Source organism: Suncus etruscus, chromosome 7 (assembly GCF_024139225.1).
Source record: "Suncus etruscus isolate mSunEtr1 chromosome 7, mSunEtr1.pri.cur, whole genome shotgun sequence".
NCBI lineage: Eukaryota > Metazoa > Chordata > Mammalia > Eulipotyphla > Soricidae > Suncus > Suncus etruscus.
In genome coordinates this window covers 6,382,591-6,397,468 of record NC_064854.1, presented here as the reverse complement: position 1 = coordinate 6,397,468, position 14,878 = coordinate 6,382,591, and the positions used below count along the sequence as shown (strand labels likewise).

Sequence of the window (14,878 nt, the reverse complement as noted above, 5' to 3'; positions counted from 1 at the left end):
CCCCCGGCGTCCCATATGGTCCCCCCAAGCCAGGGGCAATTTCTGAGCACATTGCCAGGAGTAACCCCTGAGCGTCAAACGGGTGTGGCCCAAAAACCAAAAAAAATAAAATAAAAAAAACAAAAGACATTATTGGTATATACCCCAGAGATGAGGGCAGGAAGAACTGGCTCACAATATGAAGCTTACCACAAAGAATGGTAAGTACAGTTAGAAAAATAACTATGCTAACAACTACCATGACAGTGTTATTGAATATGAGAAGTACAATGCCTGTCTTGAATACAAACAGGGGGTGAGGGAGGAGGGAGATAGGGGGCATTGGTTGTGGGAATGTTGCACTGGTGAAGTGGAATGTTCTTTGTATGACTGAAACCAAACTACAGTTTTGTTTGTAATCATGGTGTGTAAAAAAATAAATAATAAAAAATAGTGGAGATATGAAGATTTACACAAAGGTAAGAGGAAAAAGGGGTGGGAAAAAAGTGGGAAAAAAAGTAAATTGAGTGGTTAATCTGCACCTTTTATTGCCTTGAAAAAACTTGGCCAGACCCAGAATGTTCAGAGTTTACTCCTGAATCTTCACTTAGGAATCATTTGTTAGAAAGCTGGGGGAGGGGCCGGGCGGTGGCGCTGGAGGTAAGGTGCCTGCCTTACCTGCGCTAGCCTAGGAGACGGACCGCGGTTCGATCCCCCGGCATCCCATATGGTCCCCCAAGCCAGGAGCGACTTCTGAGCGCATAGCCAGGAGTAACCCCTGAGCGTTACCGGGTATGGCCCAAAAACCAAAAAAAAAAAAAAAAAAAAAAGAAAGCTGGGGGATCAGATGGAATGCTGAGGATCAAACAGTTGGCTGTTTACAAGGCAAGTACATGGCCTGTTGTACTATCTCTCCAGCATCTCCACCATTTTTAAACAGCTACAGAGGCTACTTTGCTATATAAAGCAAAAACAAACAAAAACAAAACAAAGCCATAATATGAAATTCACTTCATATACAGAAAGATAAAAACGTTTTATTTGGAGGTAATGGTATAAAGACCATGATGTGAAAGAATAACATCTGTAAGGTTTTAAAGTCAGCATAAATATATGAACTTACACATCATTGAACATGGGTTAACGAAAGCCTAAATCAACCCCAAAAGAGGCATGCAAGGACAAAAGAAGCATATGATTGAAAAAATAATGTAAAAGAAAAAGAAACATGTCAAATAACAAAATGAAAGAGCTAACAAGTAAACTTAAAGCATATTAATAATCAAATCAAAAATCACAAACGGTAAAAATTGTCAAATTATATACAAGATCTGATGCTTACAATGAACCTACCTTAAATGAAGGAAAAAGTTGAAAATAAAGATAGAATATTCCATGAAATGTATTTAATCAAAAGAAAGTAAGAGGGTTACATGCACTTATATATCTGTAAGTAGATTACAGAGTAAAGGCTTTAACCATAAGAAAAATTGGTTCATTTTATAATGATAAAGGGGTCAATCTATCAGGAAAAACTGATAGATAAAACACATAGACACCTAATGTATAATGTCATACAGAATATATAATACGATATATTATATTATCTTATATACCTAATGGAAAATTTAAATACTTGAGCAAAACAGGAAAATGATAAAATTGAGAAATTAGAGACTACAATGGTCACTTCAATAGAATTCCAATTAATATCAAACAACTAGACAATCAGGGCCAATGTGATAGTCCAGTGGGGAAAGGGGCAAGGTGCCTGATTGGCACATAAACAGAGTTCAGTTGTTGGCATTCCATATAGTCCCTCGCCTATCAGGAATCATTCCTGAGTGAAGAGTCAGGAGTTAAGTACTGAACGTTGCCTGATGTGGCCCAAAAACTAGAAAAGAAAATAGACCTCGAAAAACCATCTACTGAACGTTACTTCCCGACATTCCAGTCACTTCACAACAGCAAAGTACAACATTCCTACTTAAGAACACAAAGACTGTATTCTGAGTATAAAGCTACTGTCTATGTAAAAAGAATTCTGAAATCATACACAGCATCCCTTCCTGGTGACAACAGAATCATGTTTTATGTAAGGGGAGACACACTCATGTAATTCCAAACAGAAAGAATAAAGAATTTTAATATAAACCTGTGAGTAAGTAAGAATTAATGGAAACAAATATGCATAAGAATCACAATTGTTCAATGCTACGAAGGGAACTCTTAGAGGGAGGAATATAAGGTACCAAGTGATGATTCATCAGCTCATTAGTCACAAAGGACTTTTGATCAAATCAGAGCAAAGTTCACTATAAGGAAAAGAGCAAATTAAAACTAAGTAGGGGCTGGTTTGGGGACAAACTGAGAAGCTTCTGAAAAAAGTAAACATAACACAGTCACTATACTCATTTATCACTATCTAAGAGGAACCAATAAAATGTACATATAAGCATTCACACACGTACAGTTAATTATCATGTAGATAGCAATGTCTGTGTTTAAAAATAAAAACATTGACTTCTTAGAAGCTACTGTCTTCCTCTCAAGGAATTACATACTTTAAGTCATTATCATCTCAGACAATTAACTAAAAGATTTTAAATCCCCAAAGTCCCTACACATCTGTCAGAAACAGGTTTCAATAGAAGACAAAACGAATACCTTGGAAGGAACAGAGGGCAAGAGAAATCAAGAAGCTTGCAGCCCCCAAAACTGTGTAAAACTTTAAAATTCAGAGCTTCACTCAGGCACAGATAGGCATGTCAAATGACCACATCCAAATATGTTACATAAGATAGTGCCCAGATTTGAAAGAATGTATGCGCAAAAATTACTCCCATAAAATGATGAATTTCTGTATGCTTAAGATGGTTGACACTTTATAAACTCCTTTCACATGAATGCTGTTGTAAGAGGATCTATGCTGTTGCAAGAGGATCTTACATCTTCCTTATTCTGCTACCACATTTTACCAGAATTTCATCAAAATTTTACCAAATTTTACTGGTGGATGAGTGCCAGAAAATGCTCTGGCTAATAACATGGTAGTAGTTTAAGCCAGTTAGCAAATAGTCTCAGAGCAGCCTGTCTTGAAAGCTACTATTTTTGCTTATATGCACAGATCACTCAAAAACAAAGTGTGCAATCACTGCAGCAAAATGTGTGTACAAGTTCTAGTCATCACAAGAGCAAAAGGAAGTTATGGAGCTAAGAGCAATTCTAAAAGGGAAAGAATGATAAAGAAGCAAGATTAATACCTTCAACTGTATATATCTGAACTCTTTCCTCAGGAACAGTCACTGATTCCCACTGGTCCTTAAATTTAAACAAAGGTTTTGAGCATAAATAATTTATTCCTCATTTAAACCTTCGATAAACGCTTGTCATGTTTAATCTATGTGCAATTTTAAGAACAAATTATAGGATTAATTTTATTATTTTCTATTTTAACCCCTGAAAAGATGGCACACTAATACTGGAGATACTTTTACAAATGTCACCAGACCTTGTTCATTTTTTTCCTCCGAATGTCTAATATCATATTCCATTCTCAATCCCCACTCATTGACTGATTAGCCATAGATTATAGCAACACACTCAAATAATTAAATGATTACCTCTTTAAAGTATTGTCATAAATATTTGTTTAACTAAATCACATACTTCATTCACACAAAAAGTTCTAGTGAAAGTTGCAACGCACCCTCAGGCCTCTGCATAGAACCTCTAGTCACTGTGAGAGACCCCTGGATCTTTGAATGCCAGTTGGAGACTTCTCACACAAAGACACAGACAAGAGAGGACTCTAAATGCTGATGAAGAACAATCTTCTGGCATCTAACTTCTGGCCAGTAACTAGAAGGTAGCACAAGTATAATATTTATATTTTATCCCCATCATATGTTAACATAATTATTTTCCTGCCTGACTCATCCATTAGAAAAAGCCAAATAAAAGCAGAAAATCCATCAATCTTGTTCTATCATCTTCTCCAAAAATGAAAGGCCAGTTTCTATAGAATTCTCCTACAAACATGACCAAAATAAATATACTAATAAAAGCCCTCAGTGTCACTAAGAAACTGTGCTGGTGTTTGGAAACTCAAACTTAATTAAGCATTATTTAATCAAGTATGTATGCTAAAATAAAAAGAAAGATTTTGTAAAAAAACATAAAAGGCATTTGGATACTGTTCATCTATAAAAAATTTAGTTGGAATAAAGTAGGAATTTAGGATAGATAAGAGTTTCATTATAGTATCACCAGTCACAATTAGTTTAGTCAATGAAATCACTTACTCCATAAAATTTTGACTATAAACACATACCTAAGATATAGCAGAAAAAAATTCATCTTGTTATATCACTCTATTCTGTTGCTTAAGATTTGATCCCCACTATGCTTAGATGATTTTGTAAAAACCAAATGGCATTGTGAGCAAATGTACCTTTTAACTAAGAAATTCTGCGATTCATTTTCTTTTCTTAGAATTCTTTGCTTTTGGTTTTGGGCCCACACCTGATGATACTCAAGAGACTACTCTTGGCTATTCTAGAGGACCTCAGCCTCATTCAAGGGTTGTGCTGTTGCTCTGGCCATTTGATAACTTTTCTAGAGCCAGTTTACTTTATTCAGATGAATGTTAAATTTTATGTTGTTAAGATGCCTTTAACTTCTGAAAGTGTTATGTTTTAAAAAAATCTAGTATTGGCTTTTTTTTTAGGAGGACTGATTCTGGGGCTTTTGGCTTCAGCCTTGTCCACTGAATAAAGCTGATATCTTCTGAAAAAAAAATCTAGTATTTAAACAGCATCGTTTTTACGTTGCAATAGTTCTTCATAATTTTCATTTCATTTTTTTAGGGGACACTGAGTCACACCCAGCAGTTGCCGGAGTCTCTATTTGGGTTGTTACTTGGATAGTTGATCCAGGCAGAGCTGAGATACACAGTGGTGGGGATGAAAATCAGTCCTTCCGTATGCAAAAAATGCACCCAACCTGCCCATCATTTTCATGCTAATTTTCCAGGATATTATCTAAGTTAGTAGACCGAGTATTGACATCTATTAAAATAGATGGAAAATAGACAAATTTATATTCCTAAAGTAAATAAAAATTCTATAGATGCTTATCTACATAGAAAGTGATATAGAGGGAATAAAGCTTACATCATCGTCAGCAACAAAGAATGAGAGAGTTTGACTTCCAAGATTAAAATCTATCCAAAATTCCTCAAGATTTTCATCTAATGGTATTTTCAGCTGAAAGAAGAAAATGTAAAGTTAGTGTTGTTGTCATACATCTATAAAATCATCTTTTCCTTTTTCCTTTTACCTGTTTCAAGTTCATTAGTACAAGTACCATTAATTACATCAAGCATGCCTCTCAGGTGATTTATGTTAAACTCTGGCTAACAAACGTGGCCGGTAAAGCAGCAAAGAGCTAGAAGCTTGGCTGGCTTAGTAAGATCCAAGATCCTGCTCAGCACCTCCTGGCCAAAATGTACTTTCTCCTGTGACTCTATCTGGTTTCTGTGCACCACATCTTGCTGTTGACCCATCTATTCCAGGGTCATCATAAACATGGTGAATACCTCAAACTGTAGGCAGCTGAAAGCAAGCTGAAGGCAGCAGCTGTCAACTCCTGGGAAATCGCCAACCAACGGGGGAGCCCAGTGTTGGACCGGAGAGAAAGTACAGAACTAAGACCAGCATGTGGCTGGTCTGGTTCAGTCCCTGACACATGTTCTCCAGCACATAAACCAGGAATAGCCCCAACCACACAGCTAGATGATGTTACTAGTGGTTCTTAGTAACAAATCCTCCCATCCTTCCAAAAAAAAGTATAGCTGGAAAGAAGAAAAGACAAACATACAAATGTAATATTTAAATTAAGTCAATTTTGAAACAATGAAAAATGCTACATGAATATTTTAGAGAAATTAACTAGCTTAAAGAAATTACGGACTTTCCAAGCGCTAAAAATGGTCTAAAATATTGGCTTAAATGTCTTTATGATTAATAAACTAAAAACTAAGGAAATAAGGAAATTTAAGTACAGGCTTTATATTTCCATTATCCTTGGCTACAAATATGCCATTTTAGAAGCTGTCACTTCTAGATAAAAACAAACAAACTGGGAGTTATATTTGTCATTTTAGTTTTAAAGTTCCTGTTAATATTTAATCTAACATTTTCCTGACTTCAGCATCAAAAATAATATCGTAAGAACTAAGGTAAATTTAAACTTACCTCATATTTATCAAGAAATGCTGATAAACAAGGAAATGTAAAGACCCTAAAATCAAAGTAGTTCCAATTAAAGAAAAATTCATAAGACTTTGCAACATAATCTTAACTATCCACAGAAATCATCTTTATAGTAGAAATAAGATCCGGTAGTGGGTCTGATTTAAATAAAATTATGTATCATTTATCACTTTTCTCCCTTGTAGTGCCAGGGATTAAACCCAGGACCTGTAAACATACAAGGCATACACTCAATCATGTCTTGTCCTTTATTACTTTTAAAAATAAGTTAAATAAAAATTGCTTCTGTAGATCAAAGCAACAACTTTAATGATTATTCTTAATTCAAGTTATTTCTAATTGTTGTTCATACTATCACCTTTTATAATTATAATAAATATAATATAATAATATATATAATGTATAATAATTATAATACCGATAAGTAAAATGGGTCAGTTGACGGATAGTACAGTGGGTAGGGTGCTTGCCTTTGTTTCTAATTTTCAGCACCAATATGAGACAGGTGTTGCTAGTATTATTTTACAGAAAAAAGACTAGAAAAATCAAGGTTAAATAATATGCCCAATTTCTGAGTAGAAAGATGGGAAAGAATCTCTGACTCAAACCTCTAAGTCAGGGCTCCTCAAACTATGGCCCGCTGAGGACATTTATCCAGCCCACTGTGTGCTTTTGTCACAGCTGCCTGTCATGCTTAGCAGCCAACTCATTCAGGGCCTTCAGTGTGCATGTGTGAATTGTGCACTGAAACCTCACTGCCCTCCTTCCGTCTCTTGACTCCTCTCAGTCTTGGGCAGTCTTGGGGTGTGCATGTGTGAAATGTGCACTGAAGCCTTACTCCCCCTCCTTCTGCCTCTTGACTCCTCTCAGTCTTGGGCAGCAGTCCTCAGACTTTGGCCCATCCAAAGCGGGACCATGGTTCCCACTGTTGATTTCACTTGTTCTTTATTTTAAGTATTATTTGTTCCTTTTTTCACTTCAAAATAAAATTCGTGCACTGTGCAGAGGAATTCGATTTTTTGAATTCAATTATTTTCCTACCTTTTTCTTTTTTAAACTGTAGTCTGGGCATCTAACAGTCTAAGGGAGAGTGAACTGGCCCCTGTTTAAAGTCTGAGGATCTCTGCCCCACGTAATAGCACTACTAGCCATAATACATCCCGTCTTTCATTTTCCGTTGGGAAGTTAAAATCAATCCATTCATCCAACGTATGTCTTAGCCATGAGACACTGTACTCAAATACTCTATTCTGACATTATCCAATGTGACAGAATTTGCATGCCCATTCCTAAGGTTAAAGAGTCTCAAAGGATAGTCACATAGTATGCTGATCATAAAATATGACAACTCACAGTTGCTAGCTATACATTTTCATTTTAGTATTTGGATAAAGGAGGTAGATACTCATGATTTATACTTGGGTCTTTATTATTCTAATAGTAAATATTGGATCATGCATATGAAATTAATACTGAAGAGAATTGCATTTTTCTTCTCCAATCTAAGGGTTATTTTACCTGTTAATGTAATTACATAAGTGATGCTCTTAACTATCCACCCTTGTCCTCCAAAGGAAGAGTTCCATGGCAGGGGTGGGCTCCCCAGAAGTGCTTGGAAGTCCAGGGGTCATGTCAGGGAATACTCAATTGTCAGTGAAGGCCTGAAAATATAGGGGTTGGGGCCACTAAGCGCCACCCACAGGGAAACTTTAGAGCCACAAGGGACATACCCAGTGTGCTTCCAGGGCCATGCAGCTCTGGGGACCAAACACAGGGCTTGCATGCATGACAGTACTTTGAGTTCTCTCTCTCACCTATGCCCATAAAGCTAGGCTTTTAAATTTCAACCCTGTGTACTCCCTCTTTCACTCTACTTATCAACAATTTATTGTGTATGATATAAAATTTACCTTCTCTTGTCTCCAAGAATGCCATTGACAAAGTTGAGAAATATCCTGCAATCCTAATGTGAAAAAGAAATGTATTTAAGAAAGTATAATAATTTAAAAAATGTTCTGAGCTTACTATTTCTTAAACGACTTACTGTTTCAAATTCAGAATCTTTGATTTCTTTAAATGCATTAATAATAAAATCCATTGAAAACCACTGACATGCCAGCTCCTGTCTTTGTTTTGGTGTGGTCATTCTACATAAAGCCTCCACAATACTGACTTGTAATTCATAATCTTTAAAAGATGATATAGTTAGTCATATTATTGATAATATAATAAATATACAATATACTAAATGTAATGTTGATATTTAATTATAAGACAATGTATTTTAGTAAATATCTTGAAAAAAGCAAGAGAAATAAGGAAATTATTAGTGTAATTTACTCATCTTATGCCGTTTTCATTATCAAGATAAAATACATTATTGCTGAAATGAACAGATGCCCAGCAAAAGAAGTTTACTACAAGAGTGAAAAAATATTGAAATATATCTTAAAGAATCAAATCAAAGGTTGCTATGCCGCTATTGAGTGCAAATAGTTAAAACTAACCCACACAACAGTCTATAAAGCAGAGTCTTTGTTTTCTGTTTTTAGTAAGTTTACAGTTAGGTTCAACTACTTTAGTTTTTACTATTCAATTACTTTTACTAAAGCATTTTAGGGCTGGCCGGAGAGAAAGGTAAGGCATCTGCCTTGCGTCCCATATGGTCCCCCAAGTCAGGGGCGATTTCTGAGCGCATAGCCAGGAGTAACCCCTGAGCATCAAACAGGTGTGGCCCCCCCAGAAAACAACAAAAACAAGTATTTATTGAGATAGATTTTTTTTATATCTCTATATGTTTTAGGACCACAATATGCTAATACTGTAAACTAGTGGTTTAGTTTCTATTGAGATGATTACATTAAAATTTTCCTATAAGAAACTTAAGAAATAATGAGGGCCAGAGAGACAGCATGGAGGTAAGGTGTTTGTCTTTCATGCAGAAGGCCATTGGTTCGAATCCCGGCATCCCATATGGTCCCCTGAGCCTGCCAGGAGCGAATTCTGAGCGTGGAGCCAGGAGTAACCCCTGAGCGTGGCCGGGTATGACCCCCCCCAAAAAAGAAACTTATAAAATAAAATTTGAAATATTTTAGTATTATTAGATATTACCTAAAATCATATAATCTAGAAAACAACTCAGCCCAAAGCATACTAAGCCTCAAAAAATTCATAAAATATTATTTGAAGAATTTATTTGAAAAACTAATTCATATACTTATTAAAATGGTTATTATTGATAGATCTACCATAAGGCAAACATTAATATTTAATATATCTTATTGTCAAAATAATTATTTTTACAGCTTATTTATCACTTATTTAAGTAAAAGTTGCTGGGTCAGGGAGAACATTAAAAGGTTTGAGTGTGGGGCCTGAGAGACAACACAGCAATAAGGCATTTGCCTTGCATGCAGAAGGATGGTGGTTTGAATCCCAGCATCCCATATGGTCCCCCGAGCCTGCCAGGAGCGATTCCTGAGCATAGAGCCAGGAGTAACGCCTGAGCACTAGGTTTGAGTGCATGCTTTGAATGCAGAACCCTAGGTTCAATCCAGCAAAACCTGAGACCCCAGTACTCTTATAGAGAGCGAGCAACTTTTGAGCATATAACCTGAAGTGACCACTGAGCACCTCTAGGATATGGCCCAAAACAGAAACACTGCTTGACTATGATTTATGATTAATTGACATAGTAATCTCACTATACTACAATGTTTATATTATTCTGACTAAAGAGACATTATATCCTATTAAATTTTAAATAATTTAGAATATGGACATTTTGAAAGATATACTTGCCTCCAGCATCTAAAATCCTTTTTCCCATACTACGCCTGTGAATCAAAATAACACATGACATACTATTATTATCCATTAACTATAAACCCTCTAAGTCTAGAGGAAAAATACAATAAAATTTCCATTGGTTATTACAGATTTTAGCAGAATGTATCAGAAGTCTACAACAGTTTTTCCATTTTAATTAATAATGCCACTCATGGTTGTCTAATTTGCTTGTAAAATGATTCTGTAAATTATTAACTTAAACCACTTAAAGCAACATAGTATAAATTATTACATGAGAATTAACATTTCTTTACTAAAAAGTATTTTTCTGGCATCTCGAGGCATTTTATCAAGCATAGCATTCATTTTTTTGAGAGTCTGGAAAAGAAAAAAAGATAAATCCATTAAGTACATATTCAGTGAAATAAGCAGCATAAATATTCTAGGAATATAAATAGTATAAGCTTATTATTTTCTTAATCAGAATTTTCACACATATAGGCCAGAGAGAGATAGCACAGCGGTAGGGCGTTTGCCTTGTATGTGGCCAACCTGGGAAGGACCCTGTTCAATTCCGGGTATCCATATGGTCCCCAGCCTGCCAGGAGTGATTTCTTTTTTTGTGTATGTGTGTTTGGTTTTTGGGCCACACCTGTGTCGCTCAGGAGTTACTCCTGGCTATGCACTCAGACATCGCTCTTGGTTTGTGGGACCATATGGGATGCCAGGGATCAAACCGAGGTCAGTCCAGGGTCAGCCACGTGCAAGGCTAATAAAGCCTTGCTACTACACTATTGCTCTGGTCTCCAGGGGCGATTTCTGAGTGCAAAGCCATGAGTAACTCCTGAGCACCGCTGAGGAACAACAACCAACCAATCAATAAATAAATAAATAGTTTAAAAAAATAATTTTCACACATAATGAAAAATGATGGATGAAAGAGTAGAAAGCCTACATTAACAGGATATTGAAGAAAAACACCTCAAATATAAAAAAGTATCATGATTCATGTATATAAACCTGTACTCTTCAATTCAACATGCTATTACTGTTATAAAGCATGATGAAAGCAAAAACATTACACTAGTGTGCTATTATTACTACACATATGCACACATCTTATATATACAAATGTCGATAACTTTTAGTATGTAAATGAGAATTCTAATTGATTGTGCAATGTAGTTTTGCATGAGTTACATGCATATGCAAACCCAGATATTTATGAATTTTCAGCAAATCTTTATGTCAGCATTTTTCAACCACTGGCCCAGTCAACAGCTGCTGTCCACAGGTGTAGGAAAGATTAAAATTACTGAAATACCATATTGTTTCTAATTTCTGGTCTGTGAAGTATGCATGACATATGTAAAAAGATTGAAGAATACTGTTTTATCAGCTATACTAAGTATTCCAGCAATTATGTTAGAGGAGGAAAAAATGCAGAAGATATCAGGAGAGCATTTAGCTTACATGTGTGAGGCCCTGAGTTCAATCCTTGGCACTGAAAAAAAAATTACCTAAACCGTACTTTCAAAAAGGTGAGAAAGAAGGTTTGAAGGCTTGGAGCACATACTGGGGAACTCCAGATTTAATTTCCTGTACTGTCTGATTCTCAACACTGCATAGTCTCCCAAGTAAGAATGGCCTTCAGTCACCAAGCTGTGTGACCCCCCTCAAAAAAGGATGATTTAGTGTCCACAATAAAATATTCCATTTGGAAAAAATTAAAATAAAATATTCCATTTGGAAATTTACTACTCAATTACAAAACTTTCTTATTTTAGGTTTTAGGAGAAAATCTAATAAATTAATAAATTACCTCCTGTTGAAAACAAATGTTAACTCTTGAGTCAATAACCAGGGCACATATTCGAGGTACGAAGCTTTCTATAACTTGTCTTTTACCTAAATTAAAGTATTAAATGATTAATATGCTTGAAATGATTTAAATGACAATATTTTCATGAAATTCATGGAGCAGTTGTACTAGTCAGAAGCACACTACCTTCAAAGTTTAGTAACATCAACTATAAACTAAAATAGTTTATATACCTAATAATAGTTTAAATACCTAATATTAACACTTCATTGGTTTCTTTGCACTTAACAACCTGGCTTAAATTAATTTTTAAGAATGAAAAAATCTTAAACTATCAGTGATCTTACAGTAATACAAGTGTTGTTTTTTTTAAACCATCCATCTTGGCACCATATTGGCTTTGTTCTTTCAATATTTTTGGACGTTGTACCTGTTTTCTATTGTAGCTGCATTATTGTTAAAATCTGCATTATAAAATATCCTGTAAATTTCCTCTAAATATATCTAGCACTACCTCATTTTTTGAAAGTAGGATTAACCTTTAGAAATAACTTAATCATGGGGCTTGAACAGTGGTGCAGCAGTAGGGTGTTTGCCTTGCATGCAGCTGACCTAGGTAGGACAAATAGTGGTTTGGTCCCCCAAGCCAAGAGTGATTTCTGAGTGCATAGCCAGGAGTAACCCCCCTGAGTGTCACTGGGTGTGGTCCCAAAACAAAACAAAAAAAGAAATTACTTAATCACTCGTATTTTCATGAAGTTGAACGGTTCAATAGCCATTACTGAATGTTTGATGTATGATTATATTAATTAGTCCAAAATCAATATGCAGATTTTGATTTTTGAAATTTATGTATTTATTTCATCCAAAAAATATTACTGCTTTGTGTGCCTAAAAAAGAAGTGATGGGCCCAGAGAGAGAGCACGGCGGCGTTTTCCTTGCAAGCAGCAGATCCAGGACCAAAGGTGGTTGGTTCGAATCCCGGTGTCCCATATGGTCCCCCGTGCTTGCCAGGAGCTATTTCTGAGCAGACAGCCAGGAATAACCCCTGAGCAACGCCGGGTGTGGCCCAAAAAAACAAAAAATAAAAAAAAAAAGAAGTGGTATTTGGAGTCATTCATTGGTCGAATGAGGTCAAAACATCTAGTCCTGATCTTGAATCATTTGTGGTTTTGGACTGTCACATGGCTAATAAGTGGCAAAACATAGGACTGGATTTCATGCTTTTGGCTTTGAGGCAGAAAATTCCTTTATGAGAAACTCATCACTTTCAATAATCAATACTATGTCATTCTTCAACAGAGATAGAATAATTTTTTTTTTTTTTTGGTTTTTGGGCCACACCCATTTGACGCTCAGGGGTTACTCCTGGCTCTGCGCTCAGAAATCGCCCCTGGCTTGGGGGGACCATATGGGACACCGGGGATCGAACCGTGGTCCGTCCTACGCTAGCGCTTGTAAGGCAGACACCTTACCTCTAGCGCCACCTTCCCGGCCCCAGAATAATTTGATTATTGCTAGGGACAAGTAAAAAGAATAGAACACGTCTTAGCTTACTTAATTTTTTTTTCAGAGCCAACTTTAACTCATGGCTCCTTTTACGTTTTTGTTTTGGGGACACAGCTGATGGTGCTCAGGGGTTACTACTGGCTCAGGGATGATTCCTGGTGGAGTCAGGACTACTTGGGATGCAGGCTATCAAACTTAACTTGGCTGCATGAATGGCAAAAGCAATCCCTGCTGTACTATGGCTCCAGCCCCCACTGACCACTTGTATTGCAGTATTAATTGGTAAATACTGTGTAGAAATATTTGAATCATGTTTTCTCATTTTTAAATTTTTTTGGTATATATGACACCAAGTAGTGCTTATTCCTGGCTTTGTGCTCAGGAACCAATCTTAGAGGGACTCAGGGAATTATATCTGGTGCCAGGGATCAAAAAACTTGGGTCACACTGTGCTATAGCTCTGTCCCTATTATGCTTTATTCTATTTTTAAACTGTAGTATCAATATTACTCTCACTCATTCTTTTGAACTTAGCTGCTATCAGTTAAGTAGAAGTTAAATATCATACCCTGACTTGTCCTATTTCATATAGCAATATTTGATAACATAGCAGTAAAATGTTTCATTCTCACCTTTTGAACTCAGGCGAGACTGAAATTTTTGTGAACAAGAGCTGCCTTCGACTACCTTATTAAATACTGAGTGACAACCAATTTATAAAATGCTTATTATAAGGCAAAAACAATGCTTATATGGGAAATTGATGTAACTAAGGTTACCTGAATCATAAGTAATACAAAGCTGCTTTCTACACTTCTTGTAAAGCAAGAAGAGATACCTCCATTCTCACAGATTTATAGGGATATATTTTCTCAAGCTCCAACTATAGGTCCAGCAGCATTTTTGAATCTTCATTTAAGTGCAAAGAAAATTTCTACATTTCAAAATCTGGTTAACTATACAGCTGAACAACTTTTCCTTTCAACTGAAAGTGATATAATCCAATATTCTACAGATGCAGTCCAAGTCATAAATGTGTTAAATTAAAAGAATATTTAGTAATTGACATTGGTATTTCACATTATGTGCATGATAGAACATTTTTTTCTTTTTTTCCTTTCAGGGAAGAGTACGCACGCAGTCCCCTACTATCACAAATGATGCAATCAAGTTTCCCATATTTGGGGACCTCTCAGGGGTCAGCACATTGGAAGTGGAATGAATGAGCCTTACCCTGGGGAAACCACCTTTGTGATCATGGTATCTCCCCTGCCAGCTAAGTGATAGAACATTTTCTAATGTGCTACACATAAAATATTCTTACAGGTAAGTATGAAAAAATAAAAAGTCACAATTAATTTTGATTACAAATATTAACTTTGAATCTTAACATCCTTAATTATTTTCCTTAGTTCAGAAAAGCAGACATATGTACTATCTGACCCTTTTCAGTAGAACAATCTAGGTCAGATAATACTGTGCAAAGATAAAGCATTACTGTAC

At 35.9% G+C, this 14,878-nt stretch overlaps 1 non-coding gene across 1 annotated transcript; it reads right to left on the bottom strand.

Moving 5' to 3' along the window:
* Window positions 1–14,495: 14,495 nt before the first annotated feature.
* Window positions 14,496–14,659, bottom strand: LOC126014890 (U1 spliceosomal RNA). Its single transcript, XR_007497846.1, has one exon. It is a non-coding gene; the product is annotated as a U1 spliceosomal RNA (small nuclear RNA).
* Between the last annotated feature and the right edge of the window lie 219 nt (window positions 14,660–14,878).